Raw genomic sequence first — 15,025 nt, 5'->3', positions numbered from 1 at the left:
GTTCATAAGTTCTTCCGCCCTTTGACAGGTCTTATTTTTCGTCTTACGTGGTGTTCACCAATCACCATCCTCATCAAGCAAGCTTGATGGGGTTGCCACTTTAATCGTCGACGACCCAACCATGCAACAGGTTGTACTGGGGTACATGTTACCAGGCTTACTATGCATGCATACATGCATGCATGCATGTATGCAGACATACATACATATTTAGTAGAAAGTGGGTTATACATCTTTAGATTGTACACCTGACTTTCTACTATAAAATTAAAGAAATTGACGGAACGCTGAACTCCAGACTAAACAACTTAAACAACATTTATTTACTTGGTAAAACATACATATCTTTAGTTATACATCTTTAGAGGTGAGAATAACGAGCTGTCGAGTATAAGACCGAAAGATGTAGGGACAGCTTTTAAACACACGTCCTTGCTCAATCGCTGGCCAGCGAGAAAGAGAATGAATTGAGCGGGAAACGCTTGCTTGTTTTATTCTACGCATGCGTAAGACTACGCATGCGCAGGCGTTACTACACATACATACATACAAAAATACCTTGTTGATGTTGAAATTCCACTGAAAGAAACTTGGATCTAGGTTAGAAATCGGCTCTTTCTCTATTGGCAAGAAATCTTCAAATAAAACTGAACAATGACATACGTACGTACGTACCTACGTACGTACGTACCTACGTACCTACCTACATACCTACTTACCTACCTACCTACCTACCTACATACATACATACATACATACATACATACATACATACATATATGCATACATACATTCATACATAAAACATACATACTTGCTCTAGTGATGCAATCGATCTTCTCAAAACACTGAGAACTGGCCAAAACCTGCCAAAAGAGAGATAGAAAATAATGTAAACAAAACCGCCGCCATCGCTAAATTCTCACGTAGCTGAGTCAACAGACGCAACTGTGGGATATATTCAACTTAGAAATATCCTCAAACTACAGTTCATGGAAAACTTTTCTACTTCTTCAAAACTATCGTTAAGTAAAAAGCCATTCTTAACAAGAGTTTTTAAAAAATGCAACAGCTCTCATGTTGAAAGTTAACGACGATGTCGTTGGAAAGCACATGGAATCATGTTATGTTAATTACAGGAGTATTAATACTCTCATACACACAGCTGCAATAACTGTTAAAGAACACCTATGAGAAATCTGCAGTATACGGTAATGGGATCTTTTTTAAAACGGGGGCCACATTTTTCATTAATGTTTTACGTAGTGTTTTTGGTACCGAAAGACTTTCAAACTTCGTATACTTATCTATTTTGTGTTATAGAACAGAAAAATATTTTTGTATTCGAATATATTTCATGTAAAAAATTGTCTTATTTCGATAATTTCAACCAATCACTGACAAGTATTCAGTTGTTTATATTTACTCCTTGGCTGATTAAGCGATGTAAAGCGTATTTAATCTCCATACCTTCGTTTTATTTGCATTTTTCATTTTAAATTTGCTTTAACCCTAACCCTAACCCTAACCCTAGGGTTAGGGTTAGGGTTAGGGTTAGAGTTAGGGTTAGGGTTAGGGTTAATTGTTTCAGAATCGTTTGTTTATGTAGTCGGCACTTAATGTATATCGGCTGAATGAACGTCAGTGATTGGTTGAAATTACAGAAATACGACAACTTTAACATGGAATAATTTATGGATTTCTTTTTTTTTTTTATGAAGACTAAGAGAAAAAGATGTTTTATATGACACATTCTACCAGTGTTCCAAGTTTCAAAGTGTTTCGTTAATGAAAAATGTGGACCCCGTTTTAAAAAAGATCCCGGTAATGAAAGTACGAAATCGAAACAACCTAGATGGAAAACAAAACTTGAAGAAAACATCTACAATCTTCGCCGCCATATTGGATAGTTAACAACATAATAAAATGTAAGAGGAGCAATGAGTTTACACCTCATTAGTCGCATCTTATTAACATATTAACAAAACTGCATGGTGACTCTTCACAACGAGCTCTTGAGGGGAGTTTAATTATTCTAAAACACGAACTCAAGGCTCTGAGCGGAAATCTTGGCTACTGCAAACGAAGTTTTGAACGACTTAGTCCCTCCGCTACCCCGAATGAATATAAATAGCCTGATTAAGAATCCCTACACTGGAGGGATATAGGTTTTGTCATACTGCGTTTTCATTAGAAATAACAGCAAGTCTTTAATCCCATAGGAGGTTAATAAAATAATAAGATAAGCATGTCTAGTTGGTTTAGATACTTGTATACCTTGAACATTTCTGAGAAATACTTATTAAGTTTATGGTGACATCATTGCTATTGTTTTATTATAGACGTTTAAACCCAGATGAATTTTGATCGAGCAGACTTTTGATCAAACACATCTATGACCATCCAGGTCTTTTTTAAACGTGTAAAGGATTACATCATCTAATGTTTTCTTTTCATATAAGACAATATAGTTGTGATTTAAAGAGATTTGGCTACAATTTATAGCAGGTCAAGCGACCATGTAGAGCAAGCATGGGCAACCTTTTTCGAGAAGCTAGTTGCAAGAGGTATGGTGTATCATCAGGAAGGGTGCACTACTAAATGAAAATTCAAGGTAATTTTTCGTTAGGAGCATCTGAGATTACAATTTGTTGATGACTGATGAAGAGGCTGCTCTCTCGTTGGTTTATGGGTTATGAAGTTGCAGACGATAGAGAGAAAAAAAAAAAAAGAAAAGACCTTGATAGTAATTACTAGCAACGTTTGAAACAATTTCGAGACTGGACTTAACATTGATAACAATACATTTAAATGATCTTCAGGCAATTTGTCTGCCAAGGTCGATTTCCGTTCAAATTGATTTCATATTCAGTGTAATGAAACACTTTTAGGTAGCCTTATGTATCTATTTCTTTCAACCCAGGAGTGAAGTTGAGATTTCGGTTACTTGTATGCCATGGAAACCGGGTATTTGGTGGTATAAAAAAAAATCCACCCCAATTTCCGTAGCGCATATTCAGGAAAAATTTGAATAAAATCTTGAATAAAATAAGATCGATAGCAATATTTTCCTTTTATGGTAAAATATGCACCTAATTCAATAAAAATTGTAAGGCTACTCTGATTACTATGCATAAAGTGCAAAATATATTATTTGTTTGTAGATTAGGTAGGCATAATTCGCCCCTCCCTTTCAATCTCAGTATTTAAGCTATGCATTGTACTGCTGTAGTACACGTGCTGCGTACATTCCCACAACAGCGTTTTCTGGTTCCAGTCTTTCGCAAAATATGCATTTTGTTTTTTTAAAAAAAATTTTTTATCTGAAAATCAGTTACAATAAAGTAGTCTTCCAGTCTCATTGCTATGAAGGTATGTTGTTGTAGAGAAAAAAAAATTGGAGGAAAGAGTTACAGAGGTTTAAAGATCGGAAAAACTCCGTAATTTTAGCCAATGGCGGGACAGAAATTTTCTGCGGTAAGCGGAGTGGTGTCAACTTTAAGGTTGTACACTGTGAAATTTATAGTTTAGCGTCTGTGACACGACCTGTTCATTGTAGGTTTCTAAATAAACAGAAATACCTAATTAAATCAACATGTATCATCTTACCCTTTCTTTTGCCTCTTGTTGAGCTCTGATAGTTGTATGCAAATGAGTTCATAACTGGGGTCCGGAATTCTCGTGGGAAAAAAATTCCACATCCCGTTCAGGAGTGAAGTTGAGATCTCGGTTACTTGTATGCCATGGAAACCGGGTATTTGGTGGTATAAAAAAATCCACCCCAATTTCCGTAGCGCATATTCAGGAAAATTTTTTTTTTAAACATTAAAGTATGTAATATTGGTTTCAAATTTTGGTACTCAGGCAGCAATTTCGAGGGAGGTGGGGGAAGTTGATTACACCGACCCTAGTGCTCAACTAATACTTATTTTATCGACCCCGAAAAGATGAAAGGCAAAATCGACCTCGGAGGAATTTGAACTCAGAACGTAAAGGCAAAATGCGGTAAGACTTCCTTTTGTACCCCCCACCCACCCCCAAAATACCCCTTTTTATTTAATTTTTTTTCTACACAAACCCCCATTTTTGGCTACGGAGACTACAAATCTGCAAAAAAATGGGCAAAAATCGGCATTTTTAAGTCCCCCCCCCTTCCATCTAAATTCTTCATTTTAAACTTTTTTCAGAAATTCTGTTTTTTTTCAAAATATGCAGAAAAATACGATGATTATAATTCTGAGAAAAATTTTTTAAACTTTTTGGAAAATTTATTTTTCAATTTTGTTTTGTCAAAATATGCAGAAAAATACGAAGATTATGATTCTGAAAAAAATTTCCAAAAAATTTTCTACTTAGGGTTAGGTTTTAGGATTAGGGTTAGGGTTTTAGTGTTACGGTTACGGAAAAAAGTGAAAAATGAAGAAATTAGGGAAGGAGGGAGTAAGGGGTAGCAAGCAATTTCAAAATTCCGATTTTTGGCAATTTTCTGGAGTCTCCGTATCCGAAAACGTGGGCCTTTGGAAAAGAAAAACTTTTTAAAAAAATAATAATTTGCGAGAAAATGGAGGGGGGGGGAGTTTTTCCCAAAATGCCGCTAAGCATTTTACCCGGCGTGCCAACGATTCTGTCAGCTCGCCGCTTTATTACAGCATGTAATATTAGCTTATGAGGCGGGGATGAACCTCGCATATAAGACCCAGGGTGATTTTTTTAAAACTAACTTTTTTTTTTTTCAAAACATATGTGCGTCTGATATGCTATAAAATACGATATTCATTCAAATAAAACTTAGGTTAACGCTTGAATTTCATTTTATTGAGCAACTGTCCGAAAAAAATTCTTGCATGAGCCGCTTACATGCAAATTGTCATTTTCTTACTCTATCTCTCTCTCTCTCTCTCTCTCTCTCTCTTGCAGAATCTGAAGGATGGGAGAGAGCCCATAACCCTTGCAGGCCATCTGAGTCTGACAAAAAAATTGATGCTGTTATTGTTTCGTTTGAACAGATGCAGGTCATCAGAAGACAAGAGGCAGGGTGAGATTCCAGAAGGATAATGGTCTGAAAACAAAGGACTGAGTGGAACTGTTAATGTGGGCAAAGGGTAGTTGGACACATCAAATGAGCTGAGAGATGAGATGAGTGGTTTGGGGTGCCTAAGTGATAGAGGTATGAAACAAACTAATATTGTAGCGATAGAAAAAAAGAGACAGACAGGAGACAGCATGTCTATGGGCCAAAGGCTGGCCTGTATCCGTTAGCGATGAAGTACCAATCAGCCAAGTAGCCCTCCCATTGGTGTTCATTCAGCCCATTTAATTCATTCGTTCATTCAATCGTTTGTTTTTACGAACGTGCGTACATACATACAAACATGTATACATTCTTACATACGTACATATATACATACACACATACATACATACATACATGCATGCATACATACATACATACACACCTACTCCCAAAATATCGATGTAGCTTCCTTGCCATTTAAAACACACACTCTATATGCTTATATTCACTTTGTTGTTGTTGTTTAATACTTCGCTCTGATCGAGGTGAACTGAAGATAGGGAATGATGTGGTCAGGTAAGAAATGACATTCGATGAAGAAATGTCGCGGTTAGGGAAAGCGGGAATTTTCATTGGCAACAATCAACAGATATTTATTTGACGAACACGAAAATCAATGCTTATGCGATGAAAGGAAGACATAGAGCTGATGTGGTTCTGGATGATAAGTATTGTAGTTTTAACTTTTGACAAATATGACATCCAGAAACGGTTGTTTAAAGTCGTCCTCAGAATACGGAAGCTTTTGTCCCAGAACAAAATGCATGAACTATATAACGCCAAGGTGACAGTACCACCAAAACCACCCGATAGTGAATCTGCAGCAGCATTAAGGGAGATTTCGTAACAGAGTGACAGGAGTTCTAATCGACCACGTTAATTTTATTCCATTTTTATTCTTTTGTGATTGATATTAGATATATGATAAGCTATGGGTTTCTGATCAGTCACTTTGGTTAGAGGCCACTTTTTGATAGCATAGGCTTCTCTTACTTCAACGCAATGATTTTTCTTGGCAGGGTTTAGTAACCAAGTAGAGAATGTTGTCGACCTAGTTGCTGTTTTAATTGTTAACTCAATGGCAGTCTCAGAGATATGTATTTCGATGATGAACGGCATATGTTCATATTATCTTGCCAAGAGAGGATTTGTAGAAGTTGTTTTTTAAGTCGCATCGTTATTTAGGTGTTATGCTAGATTTATGAGTAACTTCTAAGAATTACGATAAATTATTGTTATGTTCTTCTTTGGAATAATCATATATATAGATGTCGTCTGGAGCTTAGAGGTCACGGTCACGGACTTGGGATTAGAATGTCGCAGGAAAGGAATGTAAGACGGATTCTTGAAGCTTGTGGTCTCAGTGGTTATGCTTGGGAATCCAAACGGAAAGCATAATGACGGTTGCTTCTGATAGGACCCTGTGGAATATATAATATATAATATAAAAATGGATGGTACAATGAAATGAAGTATTGAATGTCTTATTGAATATATGAAATATTGAGTGTTCAATATAAAGGATTAAATATATAAAGGCGAATACGTATTTTCAATACCATGTGGTATTCATCATGGCCAGCATCTGACAGATATATATATATATATATATATATATATATATAATACATATAGTTATCTTTTTGGTTGTTTGTGTGTAAATTTATTTGTGTGTGTGCTTCTGTATGTCTTTCAACATATAGACAACACAACACAGACTTCAAAAGATTTTCACTATAATAGCAGGTTGTTGTTGTTGTTTCGATAAAAAGAGAGAGGAACAGAGAGTGGATGAAAAAATTAAAAAAAAAAAACAAGTTGTGATCATTGTAGTAAGATTTTGCTGATGGTTCTATTTCATCTTCACCTGGTCGTTACCCGGCAGCATAGTGGCGGGTAACGACTCGTATTTAATAAAAAAATAAATAAATAAAGCATTGTATGCGACTGTATCAATCAGGTTAAAAAATACTACCATTGGTCATCATCGTGTGGTTCGCTTCACCGAATAGTATTTAATTGGCAGTTCAAGTGTGTCAGAATTTCTCGAACACTAAGGAAAACTCAAAAACATGTTTCTCGATACGAATTTATTATTTTTATCCACAGCATAAGACACGGAGAACCACACGTGCTATGTATTCACGGAACATTTTTAAAACTTAAAGCCCAAACTCAAAATGAAGAAAACTTTTTTAGCAAAAACTTGGGATAAGAAGTTCAAGGTATAGCATTGGGATCTTTCTGATTTGACGGGCACCACTTGTTTTCGTAACGAAACACTTTCAAACTTGGGATACTGGTAGAATGTGTCATATAAAACATCTTTTTCTCTTATTCTTCTTAACAAAAAATTGTACATTGCAAGTTATTTCATGTTAAAGTTGTCGTATTTCTGTAATTTCAATCACTCACTGACGTCTATTCAGCTGAATACAGTTACTGCTGTTTTTGTAAACAATAATTTTTGCCGGTGCCAAGAGTGTTATTCCCTGTTTAATTATATCATTATTCCCTAGTAGGGTTTAGGGTTTTAGGGTTAGGGTTGGAGTTAGGGTTAGGGTTATGGTTATGAGTTATAGGGTTTAAGGGTTAGGGTTAGGGTTATGAGTGAAGTTATGGCAAAAATAATCATAACCCAAAAACTAACCCTAACTCTAAAACCCGAACCCTAACCCTAAAACCAGTACAAACGCACGAACGATGTCATGAATAACAGTACTACGGATAGTTGTTGTTGACAAACTACGGCACTAATTTTATTCAAGGGAAAAGATCCCATCACACCGTTAGAACATGTTGTTTACATTCCACGGCAGTAATTGTTTTCACCTCAATAGACGTCAGTGATTGATTGAAATTACCGAAATACGACAATTTTTTACATGAAATAACTTCGAATACAAAAACTTTTATCTGTTCTATAACACAAAATATACAAGTATACGAAGTTTGAAAGTGTTTCGGTACCAAAAACACTCCATAAAACATAAATGAAAAGTGTTGCCCGTCAAATCAGAAAGATCCCAGACTTAAAAAAAATTTTTTTTATAACTAATGGATATATATATATATATATATATATATATATATATATATATATATATATATAAATATATATATATATATATATATATAAATATATATATATATATATATAAATATATATATATAAATATATATATATATATATATAAATATATATATATATATATATATATATATATATATATATATATATATATAAAACTATATATATATATATATATATATATATATATATATATATATATATATATATATATATATATATATATAAAACTATATATATATATATATATATATATATATATATATAAAACTATATATATATATATATATATAGAACTATATATATAGTTAGTGGAGGCGCAAGTGCAGCGGACTGGCGGTCATAGGATCGCGGTTTCGATTCCCAGACTAGGCGTTGTGAGTGTTTATTGAGCGAAAACACCTAAAGCTCCACGAGGCTCCAGCAGGGGATGGTGGCGAACCCTGCTGTACTTTTCCACCACAACTTTCTCTTACTCTTACTTTCTGTTTCTGTTGTGCCTGTAATTCAAAGGATCAGCCTTGTCACACTGTGTCACACTGAATATCCCCGAGAACTATGTTATGGGTACACGTGTCTGTGGAGTGCTCAGCTACTTGCACGTTAATTTCACGAGCAGGCTGTTCAGTTGATCGGATCAACTGTAACTCTCGACGTCGTAAGCGACGGAGTGCCAACAACAAATATATATAGTTATCTTTTCGGTTGTTTGTGTGTGTTTTGATGTGTGTCTTTCAACATATAGACAACACAACACAGACTTTAAAATGACTGAAACAAGTAAAAGAGTGAAATAATAGCACAACACAAACTCTAAAAAATACTTTCACTATAACAACAGGTTGTTGTTGTTCAGCGAGAGAGAGAGTGTGTGAGAGAGAGGAGTAAAAGATAGAATTAAAATTTGTTTCACGAAAAAGAAACAGGTTGTTGTTGAGCATGTCAATATGATCATTGTAGTAGGCTTTTACTGAAGGATTCATTTCATCTCAAGGAGAAAAAAGTTGTTGTGGAGAGAAAGAGAGAGGGAGAGAGAGTATGATGTGTGTGTGTGTGAATGATAGTTTTGATTAAGGATATGGAAATTTTAAGTACAAGTTTGTCAACACAACGCAACACAAACTTTTAAAAAAATAACTATATGCATATATATATATAATATATATAGTTATCTTTTTGGTTGGTTGTGTGTGTATGTGTGTGTGTGTTTCTGTATGTCTTTCAACATATAGACAACACAGCACAAACTTTAAAAGAAGACTTTCTCTATAATAATGGGTTGTTGTTGTTGAGTATCTCAATGCAACCCTTGTAGTAGGCTTCTACTGAAGGATCCATTTAATCTTGACTAGGTTGTTACCTGGCAGATAGCGACAGGCATTGACCTAGTTATAAAACAAATATGCTGTTATTCCTCCTTTGTTAATTTTAGGTGCCACCAAAATTCCTAAGTTTGAACAAAATCTGTATTTTAAAAATATTTGTAATAAGGTCACTTTTTCAATTATTTGTAACCAGTGAATGTGTTTTCACTGAAAATATATATATTTGTGAAGGCTAGACATGCTTTTTCAACCAGCTGGTCGGCTACTTCAGGCTGATGACGAGCAATGACTCAGAAACATGTCCCTGAATGCAGACTAGGCTGGGTGGGGAGGCTTGTCTCCCCTTCACAAATATAAGGACACAGGAAATGTGTCAAGGCCAACAGGAAGCGGTCCAGCTTCCTAGGGCTAAAGAGCAGCAGTATGATTCCTTTAATGGGTCTGTCACATTAAGTTGACAGTAAACAACTGCTTTACAGGTAAATATAATTAATCATAATAATAGAAGTGTAGTCTGGTAAAAAAAAAGTGGACTAGAATGAAAAATGTGGGTACAGAATCCTAACGTATTCTGAAGTACTGAACGTGTAAAAGTATAGAACAACCCTCGGAAAATACAAGACAAGAAGAGCAGAAAAAAAAATTCAAGAATTGTTGCTGAAGAGTTAGAATTTGCTAAATAAATTTCTGAAATTATTCATCAAATAGTGTAAACTTGCAGGTAATTAATCTTTTCAGTAGAATTGAAAATGAATAGCTTCTTGACTATTTAAATTTAAACTTTGAAGTAAAAATTTAAAAAATATAAAAGAACATTTATTACCATTTTCGTTTTTAAATTCTAACTTCAGCAGCAATATTTTAATTTTTTTTCGTTCATGTTCTGTTCTTTTCCAAGATAAATTACTGCTTGTTCTGTACTTCTCCAGGTTCAATACTGAAGAATATTTTAGGATCCTGTGCCCGTAATTTTCATTCTTGTGTGTGTGTGTGTGCGTGTGTGTGCGTAAGTGTGTGTGTGCGTAAGTGTGTGTTTGTCACCCACCACCGCTTGACAACCAGTGTTGGTGTATTTACGACCCTGTGATTTTGCGGTTCGGCAAAAGGAACCGATAGAATAAGTATCAGGCTTTAAAAAAATAAGTACTAGAGCCAATTCATTGGACTAAAATTCTGCAAAGCAGTGAGTGCCCCAGCATGGCCGCTGTCTAATGACTGAAACAAATAAAAGACAAAAGATAAAAGACAATAGGACAAGGCATAAGCATAGAGATCATTCTTCCCTCATCAGCTTTTGATTGAAGATCAAGGTTACTTCGGTACATTATCTGAAATATTACCGTCATCTGTCAACAGCTGACGAGGGAACAGGTATTTTTTATACTTGTGTCTTGTCCTGTGCACTTTACCTGTTGACTGCGCTTATTTTTTTCTTTCGTTTGATCGTAAGATTATACTAATATTATGGCAACAATAAAGGCGAGCTGGCAGAATCGTTAGCGCACCGGGCGAAATGCTTAGCGGTATTTCCTCTGCCGTTACGTTCTGAGTTCAAATTCTGCCGAGGTCGACTTTGCCTTTCATCCTTTCGGGGTCGAAAAATTAAGTAGCAATTACGCACTGAGGTCGATGTAATCAATTCCTTTGTCTATCCTTATGTGTCCCCTCTATGTTTAGCCCCTTGTGGGCAATAACGAAACAAGAATCGTTACCACGCCGGAAAAAAAATGGTTAGCGATATTTCTTCTGATTTAACGTTTTGCCTTCAAATTCCGACGAGGTCGACATTATCTTTCATAAGTACCAGTCAATTAAATAAGTATCACCAAATCGCTGGAAACCAGTATTATGGTAACAATTAAGAGAGTTTGAAAGATTTAAGTATTGCTATGAATGAAGAATTTAACGGTCCGGGCTCTCTCTCCTTTTGTCTGAGAAAAGATAAAGTGGTATCAGTGGTATAAGATGACGAACTTCAAGGACTCAGTATAAAGGTAACCCCCAAAATAACTTTCATTTTTTATTAAACCATATAAAAAGTTAGTTTTGAGTTAATTATCTTGAGAGTGTACGTCATTTTTATAAGCTTATTTATACTACAATACGTTATATACATGAAAAAAAAAAGCATATGTGTAGACACGTACACGACATGCGCACGAAAAATCGACACTGCCGAGTTTTATATCCTGAGGACACTACATTTTACACTCAGCTTCATCCCTCATCCGTTTTATCGTACCGTATTTTAGCATCTATGATCTGGGTCACCGGAAACATTAAAAGAAAAGAAAAACGAACAAAAAACCCCAGATATCCACTTAACGCCAGCTTCTGACTGCCCACAGGTCCATGTGGTCAGGAAGCCAGTAGAGACATGGGTGTGACTGGATGCATTCAACACCGCCGCCCTTCCTCTTTTCCTGCGACCTTTGTTGTATGAAGAAGCCAAGAGCACTTTTATAAAGCGATGCTTTAGGACTACTTAATCTGACAGAAGGGCGAGTCACACAACAAGGCTGACTGGCAAGCAGACAATATCAAGACAAGCTGCTAGGTAGGCAGCCAGACAACATTGACTGACATATTTATACATACACACTCATGTCACTTCTCCTCCTCTCTCGTATCCCTCTTCCCCCTCCCTTCCTCTCATGACGGGTGAATGGTTGATGACATAAACATTAGGCAAAATATATTTTAAAAGTGAACATCTTTAATGTAAACTCTTTGTGACAATAAAACTTATAGATGAAAACGTCATGCCAGCCTTTTGAAACACACCCGACACATTTATAGTTACTTTGTCGTATCAAGATAAACCGAAGAGAGAGAAAAATATGGTAAAAATAGGAATGCTGTTGTAAGGGTAAGCAAATGGGAAACGAGAATTTTCATCAGCAACAATCAACAGTTATTTATTTTGCGACGTAAGAAAAATTCATCTTATTTTAACTTTAATGTAATTAACCAAAATTGCAATAATCGGAGTGGAATATGAACTATGATCTGATAATCTTGATGTAGTTCGGACAGCTTTTTAGGTTTCAGATACCGTTAAGCGTTAATTCTTTATCCATGTTACATCCGAAAGAAGTATTAGCTTTTATCTGAGGTTCTGTTGCCCCAGAAAATTCCGAAATCAGGATCTTTCTGATTTGGTGGACACCATTTGTTTTCTAACGAAACACTTTCAAACTTGGGATACTGGTAGAATGTGTCATATAAAACATCTTTTTCTCTTAGCCTTGTTAAGAAAAGTTTCTATATTCCAAGTTATTTCATGTTAAAAGTTGTCGTATTTCGGTAAATTTCAACCAATCACTGACGTCTATTGAGGTGAAAACAATTACTGCTGTGGTTTGTCAACAACACGTTTTGGCGGTGTAATGGGATATTTTCTCTTGAATAAAATTACTGCTGTTGTTTGTCAACAACAACTATCGGCGGTACTGTTATTTATGACATAGTTCGTGCGTTTGTAGTGGTTTTAGCTTTAGAGTTTTAGTGTAAGGATTCGGGTTTTAGAGTTAGGGTTAGGGTTAGGGATAGGGTTTTAGAGTTAGGGTTAGGATTTTAGATAATCTCGTTTCAAACCATTCACCCAATGAGTATTTTTGCCAAATTTGGTGAAAATCTGTTCAACAATTTTTCGGTAATTTTCTATGTACTATGTACTCAGTAGCACATTTTCTAAATGATGGTAGAGTTTGATTTGAGGAAGATTTGGCTGCTATTTCTCGGAAATGAAGCAACTGTTTGGAAGCCCTTTCTTTCAACTATTTTGTTGGTTTGATTCCCTTATTAGCTATTATCCAATCAACTGAAACAAGTAGAATAGTGTAATTCAAACATATTGGCAGTAGCTAATAAACCTTTCTATTATAGGCACAAGGCCTGGTTTTTGAGGGAAAGAGTAAGTCAATTATATTAATCCCAGTGCATAACTGGTGCTTAATTCAAAAGGATTACCAGGGACTAACGATATATACACCGCCACAAATTATTGTTGACAAAGAACAGCAGTAACTGTATTCAACTGAATAGACGTCAGTGATTGGTTGAAATTATCGAAATACGACAATTTTTAACATGAAATAACTTTGATTGTAAAGTTTTTTCTCTGTTCTATAAGACAAAATATACAAGTATACAAAGTTTTAATGTGTTTCGGTAAATAAAAACTAAATAAAAAATGGTGTCCGCCAAATCAGAAAGATCCTAAGTCTGTGTTGCATTGTATTGACAGACTTGCACTGAAAATGACTGAATTTCTAATCAAAACTTGTTAGTTATTATGGTGATAACAATACCTAAATGTCTGTCTATCTATCTGTCTGTCTATCTATCTATCTATCTATCTATCACACACACACCCTTTCTCACTCACTTATTGTAATTCTCACTCAACAACTTTTTCCTCCCCTTCTCCCCTCCCTCTAATAGATGTTGTGACAGACAGAGATCAGCTTCGCTTTTATAATATAAGATTAATTTCTTTAATAAATAAAACATTTAATTTAATGTTTTAATATGTACATATTTTAATACATAAACTGAATAATAAAAATTAATATGAAATTGCTATAAATAAGAAATATTTTTATGCTTAATATTCTTAGATGAAGTTTTCTCCAAAATATTCATCTCAATAAACGCTTTTCATTTCAGCTCAAATTATATTATTTTTCACAAATATTTTGATTTTTTGAAATAATTAACCTTTTTTTTTTTTTTTGTCACTTGAAACCATGCAACATTTTTTGTAGCTAATATGTTTTGACAAAATTTTCACCATGAGATTCCTTGCATAGAGCTATTTTGCTTGAAGTAAGCCCTGAACACAGAATAGCTGTGAAAACAGCTTAGAAGATTAGTCAAATATCCTTAAAAAAAAAAACCAGAAAAAAAGTGGCCGGGAAGCCACTACAGAGAGTCAAACCCATACTGCTCAAACTTGGGTTAAGTGCTCTCTACCATTAAGCTAAGTGGCCCTTGACATCAGATACCATCTTTTATAATGCTAAATATCTTAAAATGACAAAAATATTTTAACTTGTTAAAATGATTACCTTTTTTCCTAGTCACTTAAAGCCACACCACTCTTTTTATAGCTAATATTTTTTTGACAAGGTTTTCACCATAAGGTTCATTTCATAGAGCTCTTTCATTTGAATACAACTATTGTATAATTTTCTTTAACATCGCTGAGATACTTTGATTCAATGTCAATTTTGGGGGTTACTATTTTTTTGTCACTTAAAGTCACATAACTTTTTTCCTAGCACATACTTTTTAATGAGGTTTTCACCAAAAGATTCTTCTCAATGGGCACACTCTTTTAAACCCAATTAATTACTCTTTTACTCTCTTTACTTGTTTCAGTCATTTGACTGCAGCCATGCTGGAGCACCACCTTTAGTCGAGCAAATCAACCCCAGGACTTATTCTTTTGTAAGCCTAGTACTTATTCTATCGGTCTCTTTTTACCGAACTGCTAAGTTACAGGGACATAAACACACCAGCATCGGTTGT

At 34.9% G+C, this 15,025-nt stretch overlaps 1 long non-coding RNA gene across 1 annotated transcript in view; it reads right to left on the bottom strand.

The window, feature by feature from the left end:
• Positions 1-300: 300 nt before the first annotated feature.
• LOC128249380 (uncharacterized) overlaps positions 301-15,025 on the bottom strand; it is a 20,085-nt gene continuing 5,360 nt past the window's right edge. Inside the window, exon 2 of the long non-coding RNA XR_008265486.2 lies at positions 301-6,495. This is a non-coding gene — a long non-coding RNA (uncharacterized LOC128249380). The remainder of the gene's footprint in view (positions 6,496-15,025) is intronic.

The sequence above is a fragment of the Octopus bimaculoides genome, chromosome 14 (genome assembly GCF_046866305.1).
Source record: "Octopus bimaculoides isolate indiv1 chromosome 14, ASM4686630v1, whole genome shotgun sequence".
Taxonomy (NCBI): domain Eukaryota; kingdom Metazoa; phylum Mollusca; class Cephalopoda; order Octopoda; family Octopodidae; genus Octopus; species Octopus bimaculoides.
The sequence above is the reverse complement of the archived record's forward strand: the minus strand, read 5'-3'. Positions and strand labels throughout refer to the sequence as shown.